Raw genomic sequence first — 23,166 nt, forward strand, 5'->3', positions numbered from 1 at the left:
ACTTACCACTTACATATAACACGAGTGCTCATCCCAATGAATGTGCTCCTTAATGCCCATCACCCATTTAGCCCATCCCCCCACCCACCTCCCCTCCAGCAACCCTGTTCTCTGTATTTGAGACTCTTATGGTTTGCCTCCCTATTTTTCTTATTTTTCCTTCCCTTCCCCTATGTTCATCTATTGTATTCTTAAATTCCACATGAGTGAAATCATATGATACCTTTCTCTGAATGACTTATTTCACATAGCATAATATACTTGAGTTCCATCCATGTTGTTGCAAATGGCAAGATTTCATGCTTTTTGTTCGCTGAGTAATATTCCATTGTATACAACACATCTTTATCCATTCATCAGCCAATGGATAGTTTGGCTGTTTCCATAATTTGGCTATTTTTGATAACGCTGCTATAAACATTGGGGGCATGTGCCCCTTAACATCAGCATTTTTGTATCCTTTGGATAAATGCCTAGTAGTATAATTACGGAGTCATAGGGTAGTTCTATTTTTAATTTTTTGAGAAACCTTCATACTGTTTTCCAGAGTGGCTGCATCAGTTTGCATTCCCACCAACAGTGCCAAAGGGTTTCCCTTTCTCTACATTCTCACCAACATCTGTTGTTTTTAGCCATTGAGCTGTTCATTTTAGTCACCTGACATATATGAGGTGGTATGTCTTTGTGGTTTCTATTTGTATTTCTCTGAGCATATCTTCATGTGTCTGTGAGCCATCTGGATGTCTTTGGAAAAGTGTTCATGTCTTCTGCCCATTTCTTCACTGGATTATGGTTTTTGGGTGTTTCATAAATTCTTAATAGATTTTGGAAACTAACCCTTTATCCAATAATCCTTTACAAATATCTTCTCTCATTCTGTAGGCTGCCTTTTAGTTTTGTTGTTTCCTTCCTGTACAGAAGCTTTCTATCTTGAGGTCCCAGTGGTTTATTTGTTTTTATTTCCCTTGCTTGTGGAGACATGTAAGAAGATGAGGTGGCCTCAACATCACAAAGGCCATATATGAAAGACCCACAGCTAATATCATCCTCAATGGAGAAAAACAAAGCTTTTCCCTAAGGTCAGGAACATGACAGGGATGTCCCCTCTCACCACTATTGCTCAACATAGTACTGAAAGCCCTAGCCTCAGCAATCAGACAACAGAAAGAAATGCATGTAAATAGACAAGGACGAAATAAAACTTTCACCTCTTTGCACATGGCTTGATACTATACATGGAAAGCCCAAAAGGCACCATCAAAAATCTGCTAGAACAGATAAATTCAGTAAAGTCACAGGATATAGTTAACATACAAAAATTGGTTACATTTCTATACACTAATAATGAAGCAGCAGACAAATCAAGGAACTGATCCCATTTACAATTGTACCCAAACCCAACCAAAGAAGTAAAATATCTTTATGCTGAAAGCTACAGAAAGCTTATGAAGGAAATCAAAGACACAATGAAAGGGAAAAACATTCTATGCTCATGGATTGAAAGAACAAATACTGTTAAAATGTCAATACCACCCAAAGCAATCTACACATTCAATTCAATCCCTAACAATAGAACACCAGTATTTTATAGAGCTAGAACAAACAATCCTAAAATTTGTATGGAACCACAAAAGACTGCAAGTAATGTTGAAATAGAAAACCTAAGTTGGAGGCATCAAAATTACGGACTTCAAGCAGTTATTATGAAACTGTAATCAAGACCGTACGGTACTGGCACAATAACAGACACATAGATGAATGGAGCAGAATAGACAGCCCGTAAATGGGCCCACAAATGTATGGCCAACTAATCTTTGACAAAGCAGGAAAGAGTATCCGATGGAAAAACCATGTCTTCAACAAATGGTTCTAGGAAAACTGGGTAGCAACATGCAGAAGAATGAACCTGGGTCACTTTCTTTCACCCATTTTATTTTTGTGTACAGTGTAAGACCTAAATGTGAGATATCTCATAGGAAACCATCAAAATCCTACAGGTGAAAACAGGCAGCAACCTCCTTGACCTTGGTCACAGCAACTATTGGTGTTTTGATAGGAACTACATTGAATCTGTAGATTGCTTTGAATAGTATGGGCATTTTAACAATATTCTTCCAAATTGTAAGCATGGTATAGCTTTCCATTTGTGCCCTCTTCAATTTCTTTAATGAATCTATCTTTATTTTTATTTTTATTTTTTTATTTTTTTTTTTTCAACGTTTATTTATTTTTAGGACAGAGAGAGACAGAGCATGAACGGGGGAGGGGCAGAGAGAGAGGGAGACACAGAACCGGAAACAGGCTCCAGGCTCTGAGCCATCAGCCCAGAGCCCGACGTGGGGCTCGAACTCGCGGACCGCGAGATCATGACCTGGCTGAAGTCGGACGCTTAACCGACTGCGCCACCCAGGCGCCCCGAATCTATCTTTAGAGTACAGATTTTTAACCTCCTGTAGTTTACCTAGATATTTTCAGTGCAACTGTAAAGGAAATGAATTTCCCCTTCTGCTTACTCATTATTGGTATATACAAATTTCTGCAATTTCTTGTATCTTGCAACTTTACTGAATTACTCATTAGTTGTAATAGTTTTTTGTAGCATTTTCAGAGCATTTTCATATAGCATCACATCATCTCAAATAACGAGTTTTACTTTCTTACCAATTTGGATGCTTTTTAATTCTTGTTGGATTTCTGTGAGTAGAACTTCCAGTAGTAGGTTGAATAAAAGTGGCAAGTGAATATCTTTTTTTTTTTTTTTTTTTTTTTTTTCCCAAAAACTTTGAGAATTCTAGGTATTAACTCTTTAGATGTTTGGTAGAATTCACCTCTGAAGCTATTTGGTCCTAGATATGTGTTACCAGGTATCCGGATACCTGGTTACAAATTAAATATCATTACAATAACTGGTTCATTCCATTCACATTTTCTATTTCTTCCTAATTCAGGCTTGAATGGTAGGTTTCTAGAAATCAATTTTTTCTAGGCCAACTTGTTGATGTATGATTTTTCATAGCAGTCCCTTATGATTGTGTATCTGATGTCAATTGTAACTTCATTTATGATTTTTTAGTCCATTTTGTTTTTGTTGCATCTGGCTAAATGTTTAATGTTAGCCTTTTAAAGAAACAGTTCTTAGTTTTATTGATATCTCCTATTTTTTAGTCTCTATAACTTAATTCCACTCTGATCTTTACTCTTCTACCTTTTGTTCTTCATGGATTTTTTGTTCTTTCGGGTGTAAGTTTAAATTGTTTATAAGCCTCCCTCTTAGAACTGTTTTAGCTGCATTACAAAGATTTTATTTATTTTTTTTATGACAGGAAATAACTTTATTTTATTTTTATTTTTCAGCTATATTTTTTGTTTTAACTTTTAATTTTTTTAAATTTACATCCAAATTAGTTAGCATATAGTGCAACAAAGATTTCAGGAGTAGATTCCTTAGTACCCCATACTCACTTAGCCCATTCCCCCTCCCAGAACCCCTCCCATAACCCTCAGTTTGTTCTCCATGTTTATGAGTCTCTTCTGTTTTGTCACCCTCCTTGTTTTTATACTTTTGTTTCCCTTCCCTTATGTTTTGTCTCTTGAAGTCCTCATATGACTGAAGTCATATGATTTTTGTTTTTCTCTAATTTCACTTAGCATAATACCCTCCAGTTCCATCCACATAGTTGCAAATGGCAGGATTTCATTCTTTTTGATTGCTGAGTAATACTCCATCGTGTATATATATACCACATCTTCTTCATTCATCCATCGATGGACATTTGGGCTCTTTCCATACTTTGGCTATTGTTGGTAGTGCTGTTATAAACACGGGGGTGCATGTGTCCCTTCAAAACAGCACCCTTGTATCCCATGGATAAATGCCTAGTAGTGCAATTGCTGGGTTGCAGGGTAGTTCTATTTTTAGTTTTTTGAGGTACCTCCATACTGTTTTCCAGAGTGGCTGCACCAGCTTGCATTGCCACCAACAATGCAAAAGAGCTCCTCTTTGCATCCTCACTAACATCTGTTGCTGCCTGAGTTGTTAATGTGAGCCATTCGGACAGGTGTCAGGTGATATCTCATTGTGGTTTTGATTTGCATTTCCCTTATGATGCCTGATGTTGAACATTTCTTCATGTGTCGGTTGGCCATCTGGATGTCTTTGGAGAGGTGTCTATTCATGTCTTTTGCCCATTTCTTCACTGGATTATTTGTTTTTTGGGTGTTGAGTTTGATAAGTTCTTTATAGATTTTGAATACTCACCCTTTATCTGACATGTCATTTGCAAATATCTTCTCCCATTCTGTCAGTTGCCTTTTAGTTTTGCTGATTGTTTCCTAGGCTGTGCAGAAGCTTCTTATTTTGATGAGGTCCCAGTAGTTCATTTTTGCTTTTGTTTCCCTTACCTCCGGAGACGTGTTGAGTAAGAAGTTGCTGCGGCCAAGATCAGAGGTTTTTGCCTGCTTTCTCCTCGAGGATTTTGATGGCTCCCTGTCTTACATTGAGGTCTTTCATCCATTTTGAGTTTATTTTTGTGTATGGTGTAAGAAAGTGGTCCAGGTTCATTCTTCATGTCGCTGTCCATTTTTCCCAGCACCACTTGCTGAAGAGACTGTTTTTATTCCATTGGATATCCTTTCCTGCTTTGTCAAAGATTAGTTGGCCATACGTTTGTGGGTCCATTTCTGGGTTCTCTGTTCCATTGATCTGAGTGTCTGTTCTTGTGCCAGTACCATACTGTCTTAATATCCATAAAACAATGTGATTCATCACATCAATAAAAGAAAGGACAAGAACCATATGATCATCTCAATAGATGCAGAGAAATCATTTGACAAAATACAGCATCCTTTCTTGATAAAAAATCCTCAAGAAAGTAGGGATAGAAGGAGCATACCTCCAAAGATTTTAAATAGTTACATTTCCATTTGCATCTGTTACCAGGTATTTCCTCCTATATTTCCTTGTTGATCAATTGGTTGTTTAGTGCAGGCTTTTTAGCCTCCAAGTGTTCCAGATTTTTTTTCTTGTGTTTTTCTAGTTTCATTACCATAATGGTCAGAAAAGATGCTTGATAGGATTTTAATATTAAACTTACTGAGACTTTTTTTGTAGCTTAACATGTGGTCTATCCTGGAGAATGTTCTAAATGCATTTGAAAAATGGATCTTCCTCTGTTAGATGGAATATTCTGTGTATATGTTAATCCATTTGGTCTAAGGTGCATTTCAAAGACACTCTTATTGTCTGTATGTATGTTCTAGCCATTGTTGTGAGGGGTTAAAGTCATCTATTACTGTACTACTGTCAGTTTCTCTCCTTATGTCTGTTAATGTTTGCTTTATGTATTTAGGTGCTCCAATTTAGGTGCATAGATATCTACAATTGTCATATCCTCTTGTTGGATTTATCCCTTTATCATTATGTAATACCCTTCTTTGTTCCTTTACAGTCATTGTATTAAAGTCTATTTGGTTTGCTAAAAGTATTGCTATCCCAGGTTTGTTTTTTTTAACTTCCATTTCCACGGAATATCTTTCCATCCCTTCATTTTCAGTCTGTATGTTTTTAGTCCTGAAGTGTCTCTTGTAGGCAGCATATAAGATGAGGCTCTTTTTTATCCATTCAGTTACTCTACATCTTTTGATTTGGAGCATTTAGTCTACTTACATTTAAAGTAATATGTTTATACTTTTGGCCATTGTTTCCTAATTTTCTTGTAGTTCTTCTATTTTGTTATCCTTCCTTATGATGGTCTTTTTAATGTTATACATGAATTTTTTTCTTTATTTTGTGAATCATTTATAGGCCCTACATTTTGTGGCTACCATGAGGCTTATATAATAACTGTATATATAATAGTCTATATTAAGTTGATAGTTGCTTAAGTTCAAACAAATCTAAAAGCACTACATTTTTACTCCCCTCTCCATAAGTTATGTATATCATGCCATATTTTATATCTTTCTGTTTTGTGAATACCTAAACACTTTAGATATAATTGACTTTCCTACATTAGTCTTTTAACCTATGTACTAGCTTTATAAATGATCTTCTACCTACTGTGTATGTTTGCTTTTTGCCAGTGAAATTTTCATGTTTTTTGTACTTCCAGTTATGGCCTTTTATTCTCCACTTAAAGAATTCCCTTTAATACTCCTTGTAAGCCTGGTTTAGTGGTGAACTCCTTATACCTCTATCTGGGCAACTTTATCTTTGATTTCTGAATGCTAACCTTCCTTGGTAAAGTATTCTTGGTGGTGGTGGTGGTGGTGGTGGTGGTTGTTTTCCTTTCACCACTGAATATATCATGCCACTCCCTCTGGCCTGCAAAATTTCTGCTGAAAGATAAGCTGACAGCTTTATAGGGTTTTCTTTGTATGTAACTGTTTGCTTTTCTCTTGCTGCTTTTAAAACTCTAATTTTTGCCACTTTAATTTTGCATCTTGGTATAGACCTCCCTTAGGTTCATCTTCTTTGGGACTCTGTTTCCTTCTACAGATTAGGGATACTTTTAGCTATTTTTTGAAATCTTCTGCCCCTTCGTTCTTCTGGGACCCTTATAATGCAAATGTTAATATGTTTAATGCTGCATATGTTCCTTAACCTATCATCACTTTTTTCCTTTCTATTCAGCTAGGTTGCTTTTTCTTGCCCTGTCTTCTAGATCATTGATCCATTTTTCTGCATCTTCTATCCACTGTTGATTTCCCTCTGTATATTTATATCAATTGTTCAGATCTGCCATGTTACCTTTGTTGATGTTCTTGCTGAGTTCATCCACACCTTAAAATCCAGCAAGAACCTTCATGACAATTACTTGAACACTTTATCAGGTAGATTGCTTCCTTTGATTTTATTTAGCTCTTTTTCTGTGGTTTTGTCTTGATCTTTTATTTGGGTCATGTTCCACTCTCCACATTTTGTTACTATGTGTTAGGTAGGTCCACTATGTCTTCTGGTATTGAAAGTAGTGGTTTCATGTAGGTGTCCTGTAGTGCCCAGTAGTGCAATCCCCCTGGTCACCAGAGCCAGGTGCTCTAGGGTTGTCTCCTGTGTGCTTCCCTGTTTCGGCTGGACCAGCATGCTGGTGGGCATGGCTGACCCTCAACCCAGCTATTTGCAATGATTGGCTGCAATGGTTATGTGTGTATTGGTAGATTGGTGATAGGCCCAGCTATAGCTTCTGCTAGCTTGCTGGTGTGTGGGGCTATCTTCTGTCCACAGTCCCCTCCCACTACTCCTGGGAGAAATGGTGGTCCTGACTGAGGCTATCTGCCAGGTGTGGCAGGGAAGGAACTATTCTGGGAGGGATACCTGTCAGGGCAGGTGGGTTGTGCGGAGCAAGTCCTCAGGGAAATGGTGAGGCAGGCAAATGGCACTAGCAAGATAGAGAATATCAGAACTGCTCCTAGAAGTTTCTAGCCACTTAAGGTAAAGAAAAGCAAGAAAAATGGTGTCCACCAGCATTTCCATTCCTGAAGAAAGTTTCTAATTCCTGATTCTCTGGTACAGGTCTTAAAATTAGTCAACAAATATCCTTCACATATGTCCTAGGTGCTTTTTAAACAGCTGCTTCTGTGCTGGATCTTAGGCCAAGTAATATAGTATGCTAGCTTTTCAAGAGCACAGACTTGGTTTCCTACAGCCCTCTGGCTCTCCTGAAGCTAAATCCTACTGATTTTCAAATCTCATGGAGCTAAGCCCTGCAGATTTTTCAAATACAGACAGATGAGGTGGGGAGTAGGGGTTAATCTTGCTGGTTCAGGACCCCAGGACCAGCAGTGCTCATTATGGTGCTTTATCCCCTTGTTTCTCCTTGCCTGTGATAATCCTCCCACTGGTGGGTTGCCACATTGGGGGTTTGGCTTCTGACTGCATGTCTACCCTTTCTATCCTTCTCATTGTGGCCAGTTTATGTCTGTAGCTGTGGAAGAAGTGTTAATATCGGGTCATTTTAAGAGTGAGGTGTGTTAAATGTAGTTGTCTGAGTGTATCTAGGGGAGGAGGTAAGCTCAGGATCCCTTTACTCTACCAGCTTTCCTGCTCTTTCTCCTGACTTAAAAAAAAAAAAAAATTCCTTATGTGTTTGAATATATGCTCTCTACTAATGAGAAAATTAATTCATACACATTTAAGTTTATCAGTTAGGTTCAACTCTTACAATGTTATCTGTTTGACTTTGACAGAGTATTAAAATTCTTAATGATGTACTTATTTATAAATCTCCTGCAAATATACTGATTTTTTTTTTAAATTAGGTGCATATAAGGTTAGAATTCTATCTTCATGATGAATTGAACTCTTTAATATTCTGTGACCACCTTTTCTATCATTATTTATGCTTTTGTCTTAATATGGTTGAACTAGTTCTTTAGATCCTTTCCCTTTATACCTTGCTAAAGTAGGTCTTAAATGTTTCTTCAATTTCTAATTAAAAAATTTTTTTAATTTTTATTTTTGAGAGAGATAGACAGAATGCAAGTGGGTTAGGGGCAGAGAGAGAGGGAGATGCAGAAGCAGGCTCCAGGCTCTGAGCTGTCAGCACACAGCCCGACGTGGGGCTTGAACTCAGGAGCTGTGAGATCATGACCTGAGCCGAAGTTGGTGTGTGTGTGTGTGTGTGTGTGTGTGTGTGTGTGTGTGTGTGTGAGAGAGAGAGAGAGAGACAGCTTTATTTTCTTTCAGATAATTTGCCTGTTTTGTGCCTAGAAATTACAACACTGAAAGGAGATTTATCTCCACCTCATGGCATCTACTCCTGTAATATAATAAAAGGATGTTACTGAATTGACCAGAAACATAAGCCAGTTTCAATAACTCACCATGGCCATCAGCATTGGGAGTGGGAAGGAATATCAGTGCAGCAAATCATATCTATCTGATCAGGGTCAGAATCAGCTGAGCAGAGGATTACTAAATGTAGGAAGAAAAAGACCATTGTAGTCTTCTAGACTCTTGCGACTTACTAGGAATTCATTAACCAGAGAGCAATTTGAAAGAGATAGGATTCTACAGATTGTTTCCTTATGGTTATCATGACCCTATTTTCCCTTCAGGCTGGGAGGCCTTGACAAACAACTGTTATATTCATGTTTTAAGAAAGTCTACCCTTTTTAATATTACACAATGATCCAAACAGCTGGTGTCCCTTCTTTAATAAAAGCCACAATTGTGTTTTTTGTCTCCTCTTCCTTTACTAATTGCCTCATATTGATGAGAAATGTCACTAGTAGGTTGGAGAAAGGCATCATCCATCTTGCAGCTGTGTGCATGATCTCTGTTGTCATTAATGGTAGTTGACAGGGAACATATCACCCAAGAAGGTTGGCCAACAGTGAATGGAATTTATCCCACTAAACTCTGAATAATTCAACGTATATTTTTGGAAAAGGGAGTATTTTTTTAATGCAATAAGCCTGCAATTCTACTCTTTCCAATTTTATGGAGATATAACTGACCTATAACACTACATAAATTTAAGGTGTACAGCATAATTTGATTTATACATGTTATGAAATACCCAAATAAGTTAAGATCCATTTCAGATACAAGAATTTTTTCCTTGTGAGAAATGAGTTCTTAATCTTTTAACAACTCCTAAAAATACCATATAGCAGTGTTAACTATAGTTATCATGTTGTATGTTGCATCCCTAGTACTTATAACTGGAATTTTATACCTTTTGAACACCTTCATCCATTTTCCCTTCTCCTCTTTCCCTATGAATTTGGATTTGAGGTTCTACATATAAGTGAGTCCATATGCTATTTGTCTTGAACTTACTTTACCTAACACAATGCCCTCAAGTTCTGTCCATGTTGTCACAAATGGCAGGCTTTTCTTTTTATAGCTGAATAATCTATCATATATATACCACAACTTCTAGATTCATTTATCTGTCAGTGGACAGTTAGGTTGTTTCCATGCCTCAGATATTATAAAATAGCTTATTAACATGGGGGTAGAGATATCTTGGACATAGTTCTTATTCCCTTGTGACATATTCTCAGAAGTAGAATTGCTGAATTATGGTAATTGTATTTTTAATTGTTTGAGGAACCATCATACTGTTTTCAATAGTGGCTACACCAGTTTATATTCCTTCCAACAGTACACATGAGTTTCCTTTTCTCCACATTCTTGCCAGTATTTATCCCTTGTCTTTTCGATGACAGCCATTCTAACAGGCTGTGGTGATAACTCAATGTGGTTTTGATCTGCATCTCCCTTGTGATTAATAACGTTGAGCAGCTTTTCATGTATCTGTTGGTTATCTGTATACCTTCTTTGAAAACATGTCTGCTCAGGTTATTTGCCCACTTAATTTTAATTTATGTATCTATGCTATTGAGCCATAGTTCTTTACATCTTGTAGATATTAACTCCTTCTCTGATACATGGTTAGCAAATATTTTTCCCGTTAGTCTTATTTTGTTGATCATTTCTTTTGCTGTGCACAACCCTTTTAGTTTGATGTAGTTCCACTTGTTTACTCTTGATTCTGTTGCTTATACTTCTGGTGTTCTACCCAAAAGAGCATTGCCAAGACCTCTGTTAGAAGGATTTTATCCTGTGTTGTATGATTTTTGTGGTATATGATCTCTTAAATCTTAAATCCATTTTAGTTGATGTTTTGTGAGTACTGTAAGATAGGGATCTGGTTTCATTCAACAATATTTTAAAGCAATATTAGGACATGAGCATATTTCAACCTATACTAAAACGATACAACATTTTGTCTAGTAGGACCTTGTGTGATATTAAAATGACATTTTGAATTTGAGAATTCTAGAACCATATTTGTAAGCTGCTGACATGGATTTCTTATCTTTCCTGGATCTCCACTGGACATAGCACCTGAGTTTTCATTTTCCCTTATTGCAGGCCAGTTACAGATCTCAGGAATTGTCAACAGCAAAGGTCCTTAGAAACCTTCTTTAATAATTAGTAGTCCAATTCACTACTAAATGCCCTTCACCTTTTAATATAGCCTAAGAGTTCTGCTTGTGATAGCCTTTGGCTCCCATTCACTTCTACATCTTCCTAATATTGAGATTCACCAAGCCAACAAATGGCTTATACAACATACTGCATTCCTGTGCTTCAGAGTTTTAAATGTGAATATACTATACAGAGTTCAGTGGCTACTAGATTTGCAAAACCCAGAGAACACTCTCAGATAGTATCTGTGATCCTTCCTATTTTCTAACATCTTTGGAAAAATGTGATGCACAGAAGGGCAAGCAATATAAGGAAATTATGAAGATAATATTTTAATGTGTGGAAAAGTGGTAATCTTAGCTATGTAGTCACACACTGCCAGTGCAATTTTATGTTTAAGATTAGCAGGGAGTATGGAGAAAGACTGATAATGCTATTGACTTAAAATTCATCTATAAAAAGATATCCTGCTTAGTCCTATTCTTTTGTTTGTGCAGTAATAGACTTCTTGAAATAGATCGTCTTTCTTCTCCTGAGTTGACCTGAAAATGTTTAGTTTGGTAGGCCACTAAAGCCATAAATACACTCCTCTTAGTGGGTTTCTGTTAATGGGGATTGAATCTTTGAGGGGGGAAAATGATAAAATTCAACCTTAGAAGATCAGAAAATACAAAGAGTTGATATTGTGCAGAGCAGTACCAAAGCTTTGTTATCTTTGACCATGAAAGACCATGATTAAGTAAACCTCAACCACCACGAAGTGCACTACTTGAATAGTTCTCTCATTTTCAGTCTACTCGCTGTTACCAGGAAATTCCTCTTCAAACAGCCCCATGTTCTAACTTTGGGTTTCAAGACCAGTTGGATCTTAACAGCATTTTTGTATCCTGAGATGAGAAAGAACATAAACTCTACTTTTAGTTCTTGAGCTTTTCAAATGAGAGTTAAAGTACCTAAAGTAGTTGTTTTGCCGAACTCAAATCTACCACTTCACTGAACAGAAACCTATCTATTAAAACCAGAATTAGACTTGTAAGAACTACAGAGCAAAAGAAGCTATACTTAGAACTTGTATAAAAACACCTCAAATAACAGAATCAGTTTTGGTCAACCAAAAATGACAGGGTTTTTTAAGTGATAGTAAAAAATCTAGTCTACTTAAATCCTAAACAAAATTCACAGGAGTTTCTTATAGATAACCTATAAATAACTGACAACAAAAGGAAATGATCGACTTTAAAATTGTCAGAGCCATAAAGATCCTCCTCCTTACCATTTCCCTTCCTTGCATACTTTGCTCCACTACCTGCAGCCCCTAGATATGTGTGTCACTCTCAGACCAGTACACCTGACTTGACCCCAAGTCAAAAAGGAGAGGAAAGGAGCGGGGGAGAAGGCTATATTCTTTAAGGCCACAGTCCTTTTGGATTATAACCCCACTGATAGGACCTCATTTAACCTTAATTACCTTCTAAAGATCCTATCTCCAGACACCATCACATTGTGGGTTTAGAGGTTCAACATATGAATGTTACAGGAAGGTAATTCAGTCCATAGCAGCAAATTTCAGGACTGAGTGCTGTGAAGAGGATAAAATCAAATCAAATGATGAAAGAGCCTGGGAGTTGCTTTAGGTAGGTGGTTAGCATGACCTCTCTGAAGATGTAACATTTGAGATCCATGGGAAGAGAAGCTTGAAAAGGGTAGTCAGCAAAGTTCTTGGAGAATAATCAGAAATTGCAAATGCTTTGGGACAAAAGAATGTGTACAACGGAGTCAAAGTCAACATGGCTAGTAAGTAGTGAACCATCAGTAGATTATTAGATAATGTCAGTAGAGACTTGTGGGGCTGTGGTGAGAAGTTTGGATTTGATCTTACAGTAGAGTACTGTTGAAGTTAGAATAGTGACAGGATATAGAATTCATTGGCTGGCTTTAGTGGGAAGACCTATCCAGAGGGGAGACTGACATAGGAGACTATGGGCATATGCCAAATGAGAACTGATAGCACAGATAAAGCTACAGCAGTATAAATACTGAGAGGTGCTTGGATTTGGAATGAATTGAAGAGGCAGGACTGACAAGATGTTCATCAAGAGAATGTGAGTTTTGAGGAAGAGACTATAATCAGATGATGGTTAGGTTTGGAGCAGAAATATCTAGGTGGTTGGCAGTAACCTTCACTGGGCAAGGCAATTCTGATAGGAAAATTCTTCAAAAATTCAGTTCCAAACATGTTAACTTTGAAATGACTTTCACAAATGCAAGCAGAAATGGTGATAAACAGTTTGATTTATGGATATGAAGCTCAAGAGAAGATCAGAGGTTTGAATTTAAGAGTATTGCTGGTAGGGTTCTCCAGAAAGCAGATTTTGAGACCGATTTAATGTGTACAAGTTATGATGAGTGCTTTCCAATCAACTGTGAAAGGGGAGAGAAGAAAAGTCTTAGGCAGAAGGAGAGATTGAACTAGAACTTAAGATCAGCAGAGACAAAGCCCATCACCTGAGGTGGTCATTGACTTCCAGCTGCTCCTACAGAAGAGGTGTGGCATCAGGTGAGGGGGCTCTTGTACATGAGGCAATCCTTCAAAGTAGGTGACAACTTAAGGCCACTTTGGAGGCATCCCTGCCAGCAGCTGGCATAATAACCTTCTCTTGAAGGGGGATCTGAGCAGCACATCACAACATTCTGCCCACCCACAGTTTTCAACATTAACTGCTGTTCAGAAACAGGAACCTAAATGAAAATAATCTTGAGAAAGTATGAATAGAGGGGCAGATCTGAGGACAAAAGCCACAGACAATATCACACAGCCATATGACATGCAGGAACAAATGCCCTAGTTCAGACCTGCATTTTATAATCAAAGAATAAAAGCCATGGCTGGCTGCTGGTAGGTTCTCAGACTTTCTAAATTCATGACAGACAACCCTTGTGTCCTTTTTTGGCTTCCAGTAGAAACAACTTAAAAAAAAATATATGTATATATGTGTGTGTGTGTGTGTGTGTTGTGTGTGTATGTATTCCTGGCATGTATAGTTTGAAGAAATTGAAATTTCAATAGTTGGCTGATTTGTAGGTTACTTGTATAATAGAAATAGGTATCATATTTAATGAAACCATAAGGGAAAAAATTGACAAAAGCAATGTATTATATCCTATAATACTCTACATCAACAATTGTCCCTTCTTTATACCTGGTAGGAAAGACTTCATTTACAATCACAGGAACCCCTATCTCAGACCATGCATCTACTCCTGCAAAGGGTGCAACTGAGGTTTTTTTTTTCCATTTTAGTCTTCTCTCTTCTCACACCTACATCTCCTTTTTATCATTTTCCAGATTTGTTGGTCTTCATGCCTGACAACATGTGGATCTGTTGCTCCAATAATGTGTCATACCAATCACAAAATACACTGAACCCAGCATTATGTAGAACCCTTAGTGCTACCATCACTCCCCCTTTGGAGGTCACACTGTCAATTACAGGCCTCTCCTGGAGGGTTTCAAACCACAATCATGGGGGGATGGTTCTCCTGAGCATTCCATGTCCACAATTAATGGAGTGCTGCAGTGGTTAAGCTATGGCTTGTGTGCTCAGTAATAAGCACAGGAGGGAAAATTATCCGTTGGGGATCTCAGTGTTATTCTACAAGTTTAAAAGGAGTACTTCAGAAAAACCAATGTCAAAAACAGACCACAAGGAAGATTCCATCCGTGTTTGTGGATTCCTACAGTAGCATACATGAGATGGAAGATACTTTAAAAATGGAATAATATACCTAGTTAAAATAAAACTCTAAAATGAGATGATTTAGGTTTATTAAACGCTTTAAAATGATGTCTCATTCATTTATATTCCCTTTAATCAGAACTCCAAGATTTTAGGAACCAGCTAAATCTTAAATACATTTTCATGTTAATGTTTCTTACTGTCTCTTGCCACCTTTCCTGTCCCTTCCTGTGCTTAGTCTTGCTGTTTCACTTGTACCTACCCGTGGTAGCTAAGCTCCAAAGATGGCTTCAAATATACCCTACCATCTACATTCTTGCCACTCCTCCTTTGAATCTGGGCTGAACTCCTGACTGCTTTGACCAAGAAGAGGCAGTGACATAGGAGTTCTGAGTACAGGTATTAAGAGTGCCCAGCAATTTTGCCTATTCATGTAGGAGTTTTTTTGGATCCTCAGAAGTTCTGGAAGAAGTCCAGCTACCCTGCTAGAGAGATCACATGGAAAGGAAAGGCCTTGAGATCACTTAGAGCCCAAGAAGAATAGTCCAGCTTTCCCAGATTCCAGTTGAGTCTCCAGAGGACTCGAGCATCTGTCTGATGACAACCTCATGAGAAACTCCAAGACTAGCAGAAGAATGGCCCAATTCAGTCCAGTCAGTACACAGGGCTGGGAGAGACCACATGAAGGTTTTATATTTGATTGTATCCAGTGTGAGCAAAACGGTGGGTGAGTAGTCATTTCTGTGCCATTTTTATGGGTGATAATTTGACAGTATCTTTTTGATGGTTTTAAATTAACATGAATCAATAACAAAATGCTAAGAATTTACTGGAAAGATAGGATTGTTTTTGGTCATATGAATGCTTGGTGTGAAATCTCTCAACAAATTTTAAGTGTACAACACAGTACTTTGACAGGTAAAATGCCACACAGGAGATATCTAAAACTTGCTTAACTGAAGCTTTCTGCCAATTCGTTAGCAACTCCCCATTTCCTCTTCTTCCCAGCTCCTGGAAACCACATTTTCATTATCTGAATTTGTCTACTTAAAATACCTTATAAGTGGAATAATACAATGGTTGTCCTTCAGTGACTGGTTTGTTTTACTTAGAATGTCATCAAAGTTAATCTATGTTGTCATATGTTGCAGAATTCCCTTAAGGTTGAATAACCTTCCATTATATGTATCCACTAGGTTTTCTTTATCCATTCATTCACTGATGGAAACTTTGGTTATTTCTATATATTTAATATTACATATGGTGTTGCAGTTAACATGAAGAACTAACGACTCTTTGAGATCCTGATTCCAATTATTTGGGATAAATTCAGAAGTGAGATTACTGGAACATATAGTAGTTCTATTTTTTATTTTTGGAGGAACCTCTCTAGTGTTCAGGACAATTGTTAAACTGTTGTCCATAGTGGCTACACTCTCAAAAGTTCTGCAATATTCATTCAATAAATTATGAGGTTATCATCTGCACTGTTCTAGGTCCTGTGAACACAACAGTTAAGAAAAAAAGCCTGATCTCATGGAGAATACATCCTAGGGAGGAAAAGCATACTGCCAGTAAACAAAGATGGTATTGAAACCAATAACTAGAAGAAAAAAATCAGGACAAATACTTTCCTAAAATCACAGATGCAAAAGAGAGTGACTGTTTTAAATATATCTGATTGTCAAGTTAGCTAACATACAGTGTATACAGTGTGCTATTGGTTTTAGGGGTAGATTACTGTGATTCATCACTTACATATAACACCCAGTGCTCATCTCAACGAGTGCCCTCCTCAATTCCCATCATCCATTAGCTCCTCTCGCCCACCACCCATCAGTTTGTTTTCTGTATTCAAGAGTCTTCTGGGTTTGCCTCCCTCTCTGTTTGAAACTATTTCTTCTAACAGGGTGATTATTTTAGATGGTCGGTCTAGAAAGGGTTCTTTGAAGAAGTGAAACCTAAGCTACCATCTGTGTGACAAGGAGCCATCCATGCTTTCTGAGGAAAAAAAATAAAGTCCAGGATAAATCTTAAAATGTTAGATTCCAAAGTTGATGAGGATTATAGGTAAGGAAAGCTAGGGAACAGGAAGAATTAGACAGGTAAATGGAGGTCATATGACATAGGGCTTGGAAGTCAACATAAAAAGCTTTTATTCTCGTTTTAGGTGCTGTGTGAAGCCATTGGAGAGTGCTTAAGAGTGATAGCATTCCTAAAAAAGGTCTCTAGATGATATATAGGGAAGGGACTATGGGAGAGAGCAGAGTAATTATGGATAGCGGTCAGGAGGCTACATCAAGAGACCAGGTGCAAAATAACAATGGCTTGCATAGGATTATGGCAGAGGGACAACTGCATGAATTTAGAACTTACTGTGATAGTAAGTTGGACACTGTGGCCATATGCCCTGAAACACACTAGAAGTGGAGAAGACTGGAAATATGGTCAGAATTGGGGAAAATTCTGAACTAACAAATCAGTTAAACATCCAACTCTTGATCTCAGGTCAGGTCTTGATCTCAAGGAGATCATGAGGGTCATGAGTTCAAGCTTTGTGTTGGGCTCCACACTGAGCATGGAGCCTACTTAAAAAGGGGGAAGGGGAGGGGGAAATGTGGCCAAAATGGAAAGATAAAAAATGACGTTGAAAAGATGCGGAGAAAATAAGAATGAGAGTGGTAAGTAAGATCAGACAAGTGAATAGCAAGAAGGGAAGAGATGGCTAGCAGTGTTACACAGCCTAGCAGACAGAACACTGATTTTGATAATTAGGTGCCATTGGTGACCTTCAAAAAAAATTTTTTTTCATATAATTGTAAGAAATATTTGTACATAAAGGGCTAAAGACCAACCTGGAAATGAACACCAAGAGCCAGCAAGTTAGAATACTCACTTTCAACTGCTAAAAGGAAGAAAAGAATGAGTCACCTACTTGCAGGCCAAGTCTATCAATGCAAATTTTGTGGTGTTTGATGTTGTTAACTTTCATGTTTAAGGATGAGGGGAGGGTAACATTTAAGCAAATTGCAAGACCAGGGAAGGAGATCGAAACCTAGTAGTATCCTACGGAAGTTGGTATCAAGATTGAAAGCATAGTAGCGGCGCCTGGGTGGCGCAGTCGGTTAAGCGTCCGACTTCGGCCAGGTCACGATCTCGCGGTCCGTGAGTTCGAGCCCCGCGTCAGGCTCTGGGCTGATGGCTCAGAGCCTGGAGCCTGTTTCCGATTCTGTGTCTCCCTCTCTCTCTGCCCCTCCCCCGTTCATGCTCTGTCTCTCTCTGTCCCAAAAATAAACATTGAAGATTGAAAGCATAGTAGAAACAATAAACAGGGAAAGCAGACTCCCTGAATGTTCAAATATATGTCATAATAGAAGTAAATGAATTCAAAGAAATAGGGAAAAGAGAAACAAGAAAAACAAAGGACCAGGAAATCTGAGAAAAGGGGGATGAGAAATTTGAGGAAAAAATGTTTAAAGTGGTTACCATGATTCCGGTTACTAGAGCTCTACCAGAAATTTTCAACTAAGCCTTATGTTGGATCTGTATCAAAATCCAGAAAGCGTGGGGAGGTAGAGGGAACAAAAATTGATGTTTGTCCTTCCCCTTCTACACCTTAAGGAACAGAAAAATTAAACTTCCTGGATATATCTTAAAATGTGTTTGAGTCAGTAATTAGAATGGAAGCCTTGCTATGCTGAGTAAAACATCTGAATCATTAAATCAGTTTTGCCTTAAGCTGCCGCTACAATCCCTTGTGTTGGAGGATGGTTTTTCCCATCACCAATCTAGCTAACCAGCTGTTCATGGTGGACTAAGGAAAACAATTTTTGTCTATAGTTTACAGAACTCCCTGAAATGTTCAGAGTTTGGTATAATCACCATTAAAATAGCTCACCAGTGCACGGTAGCTTTGAGTTCTGGCTCATACAGATACAGTGCAGTGAGGGCATCCAAACTTTCAAAATTGCAAAATCTCCAACTAATACTCAGAGGTAAGTACTGAAGTTTTGCATGTACTTCCCAAATTCCCAAAGAACACTGAAAAATGATGATTTGATTAAATGAGATGAAACCTACTGAATTATTCTTTGCCCCCTGAGATTCTACAACTTCTGTAAAACCGAAATAATTCATAAATGCTAGGAAAGTCCCATTAGCAATGTTTGTAAATAGGCAGTGTGGGATTTACTTTCCAACAAATACTTGGTATAGACAGAAAAATCTTAGACCTACGAATGGTTCCTCTTTCACTTAGTATAGAAGCTGTCTCAAGCACATCCAAACTATTCTGGCCCGGCAGATATTTTCCTAAGAAACTATGAATTCTACGTTAGTTTTAATATCAGGTTTTTACAAATTTGGATAGGTAAAACCACAGCAAATATTTCAAAACATGGTGTTCTCAAATTACAGACTCATGTTTAATCTTCTTGGCATGTACATCAAAGAATCAGAATTATTATGCCAGTATAAACCCAGTAAACTTTGTCATTACTCTAGCTGCTTTTCTCCTGGGCAAAATAAATTGGTGTCATTTACATCTTCTGTTCACTTTACCTCCTCTACACATGCATTTATCATATCAACACTTCCATTTTGCCAAAAGTCATTATGGACAAATAAGAACATCTATATATTATGGTCAAACTTATATGGTCTTATTTTACAGTGCATCCAAATTAAACTAGGATGAAATTTTGTGTTACTTTATAACCTTGGTTGTCACATTAGAGACCAGCATAATAAAAACATATGGGACTACGATGCATCCTAAATAAGTATCTATTTTCCAAAATACCAAATATATAAAATCATAAAATTTTGATATCTGATATGAACAAATTATTTCTAGAGAAAATTTATTTTCAGCACCTTTTCCCCATTTTACACCTCCTGATTAGAAGCTAAAAGTGCTAGGATTATGCTAAACCCCTCTTATCATGCAGGAAACCATTGTATTATCTTTCTTACTAAGATGTTAAGGTGTTTTCCATCCTGTTACTCTCCATTTAGGGGGGGAAAAAGCCAAAGAGGAAAATTAGCCTAAATAACAATGATCCTGGGACATAGAGAATAGTTTGGCCTTTCTCAGGCCCCCAAATTATACCTTACAGAGCACAGCCTCTTACAGAGAAGGCTTGTTCTGTTGGTTCTATGTCTTCCAGAGATTGAGATTTTACAATGTCCTTAGAACATCTAAATAGGCAAATATTCAATGGATATATTTACAGAAGTGAACTGATGCCTGTGGTTGACATTATTGTGGGAGAGAAAATAACTACTCAGGTCAACTATTGAAGTTGAAAAAGGCTCTAATATAATCTCAATTCTGAGAGCCAAGAAGAAATGCCAATGTTAGTGACTGCTTCCAGGGATTTCCTGTTTCAAAAATGCGATACTGTCTCATAATGCTTGATTTGTGATGAGGAATCATTCTGTGTTTCTTGGAATAGATTAGAGTTATTATGCCCAAAAGTAGATTAAAGTTTTTCACTCTATCTTTTAAGGTTTATATCTTTTTATTGCTATGATAAACCTTAATTTTTGTCACTGGCAATGTTAGTTTTTATTAATGAACTAGATAGGAGTTTGCATCCCTTCTTGAAGGATAATAGTTGTTATTCAACGTAAGGATGCTTTTAGTTCTGTTTTTCAAGGCAAGCGAGACATATCTAGCTCTTTGTCCATTATAAGCTCACTTTGCCATCAGAATCCAATTTTCCTTTTTGTTTTTTTCTTAAGTATAGATTAAAGCCACTATGTGAATAATAGAACTTTAAATTCTTGTTGGACATCACACAAGATGTAGAAAGAAGCCTTTTTCTTCATTAAAGTATAACATTTTTATACTTTCAGACGTACAGTATGATTCAACAATTCTATGCATTATTCAATGCTCACCATAAGTGTAATGATGTTACCATATCATAAGACAGTATTATTGACTATATTCCCTATGTTGTACTTCTCATCTCCGTTATTTTATAACCAGAAGTTTGTGCCTCTTAATCCCCTTTATGTACTTTACCCATCTAACTCTCCTCTGGTAACCACCAGTTCTCCGTATTTAACAAGTCTGTTTTTGTTTTTTGGATTACGTATGAGTGAAGTTCTATGGTATTTCTTTAACTTATTTCACTTAGCATAAGACCCTCTAGATCTATCCACATTGTTGTAAATGGCAAGCTCTCAATCTTTTTCAAGGCTGGGTAATACTCTAGTGAATATATATTTATCTTATAGTGTTTATCCGTTCTTCTAGATACCTGAGTTGCTTTCGTATCTTTGCTACTGTAAATAATGCTGCAATAAACATTGGCGTGTGTATATCTTTTGGAATTAGTGTTTTTGGTTTCTTTGGGTAGCTACCCAGTAGTAGAACTAATGAATCATATGGTGTTTCTATCTTTAACTTCTTGAGGAACCTCCGTATGGTTTTCTATAATGGCTGCACCCACTTACAGCCCCACCAGCCATTCATGAGGGCTCCATTTTCACCACAGCCTTGCCAACACTTGTAATATTGAGCATGTTTTCCTGTGTCTGGCCATCTATATGTCATCTTGGAAGAATGTCTGTTAAGTTCTTCTTCCCGTTTTTATTCAGATTTTTTGGTATTCAGTTATATAAGTTTTTAATACATTTTGGATATTAACCCTTATTAGATATATCATTTACAAATACTTATTAGGTTGCATTTTAGTTCTGTTGATGGTTTCCTTTGCTGAACAAAGTTTCTTATTTGGGTGTAATCCTAATACTTTTGCTTTTGTTACCTCTTGCCTTAGGCTAATATATCTGTAAATATGTTCCTAAGGGTAGTGTGCAAAGATTACTGCCTATGTTTTCTTTCAGAAGTTGTATAGTTTCAGGTCTCACATTTAGGTCCTTAATCCCCTTGGAGTCTATATTTGTGTATGGTGTGAGAAAGTGGTTCAGTTTCATTCTTTTGCATGTAGCTAGTCTAGTTTTCCCAACCATATTCATTAAAAAGACTGTTTTCCCCCACTATATACTCTTGGCTCCTTTGTCATAGATTAACCATATAGGTGTGGGATGTATTTCTGGACTTCCTATTCTGTCGCATTGATCTATGTGTCTGTTTTGTTCGAGTACCATAATGTTGTGATTACTATAGCTTTGCATAGTATATCTTGAGATCTGGGATAGTGATTCCTCCAGCTTTGTTCTTAAGATTACTTATGCTATTAAAAGCCTTCTGTGATTCTATAAAAATTTTACACTTTTACTTCTATGAAAAATACTATTGGTATTTTGATAGGGATTGCATTGACTCTTATAGACTTCTTTGGGTAGTATGGACATCTTAACAATATTTATCTAATCCATGAGCATGGAATATCTTTCTATTTGAGTCCTCTTCAACTTCATCCATAGAGGTCTTACAGATTCCAGAGTATAGGTCTTTCGCCTCCTTGGTTAAACTTATTCCTAGGTATTCTATTTTTTTTAATGTTTTGTTGTTGTTATTTTGTTGTTGAGACAGATACAGAACCCCTGAGCAGGGGAGGGGTAGAGAGAGAGAGGGAAACACGGTATCTGAAGCAGACTCCAGTCTCTGAGCTGTTAGCACAGACCCTGATACAGGACTTGAACTCACGAACCGCGAGATCATGACCTGAGCTGAAGTCAGACACTTAACTGAATGAGCCCCCCAGGTACCCTGATTCTTTTTGGTATAATTAGAAATGGAATTGTTTCCTTTCTTTTTCCGCTAGGTTTTTATTAGTATAAAGAAATGCAACAACTTGTTTATTTTTTGTCTTGCCATTTGAACTTTTTTGGTTCTGATAGTTTTGTGGTGGCATCTTTAGGATTTCTTACATATCCTGTCACCTGCAGAAAGTAGTTTCCTACAAATTTGGATGACTTTTATTTTTTCTCTGATTGCTGTGGCTGGGACTTCCAGTACTATTTTTGAATAAAAGTGATGAGAGTGTACATCCTTGTCTTGTTTATGATCTTAGAGGAAAAGGTTTCATTTTCTCACCATTGGTTATGATGTTAGCTATGGGTTTTTTATAGGAAGGCTTTATTGTGATGTATGTTCCTTCTAAAGTCACTTTGCTGAGAGTTCTTATGAATGTACGTTGCATCTTCTCAAATGTTTTTTCTGCATCTATTGAAATGATCATATGGTTTTTATCTCGTTAATGTGATGTGTCATATGGATTCATAAATATTGAACCATTCTTGCATCCCTGGAATAAACACAATTGATTGTGGTGAAGGACTAAAAAAAATTGGGGGGGGGGTTTAGTTTGCTAATATTTTGAATATTTTTTCCATCTCTGTTCATCTGAGATACTGGCCTGTAGTTTTGTTTGTTACTGTCTTTTTTTTTTTTTTTTTTTTTTTTTTTAATGTCTGTTTTTGTTTTTCTTTTGTTGTTGTAGTATGTTAATCTGGCTTTGGTTTCAGGGTAATGCTAGCCCCAGAATATACACTTGAAAATTTTATTTCCTC

This window comes from Leopardus geoffroyi, chromosome C3 (assembly GCF_018350155.1).
Source record: "Leopardus geoffroyi isolate Oge1 chromosome C3, O.geoffroyi_Oge1_pat1.0, whole genome shotgun sequence".
NCBI classification, from domain to species: domain Eukaryota; kingdom Metazoa; phylum Chordata; class Mammalia; order Carnivora; family Felidae; genus Leopardus; species Leopardus geoffroyi.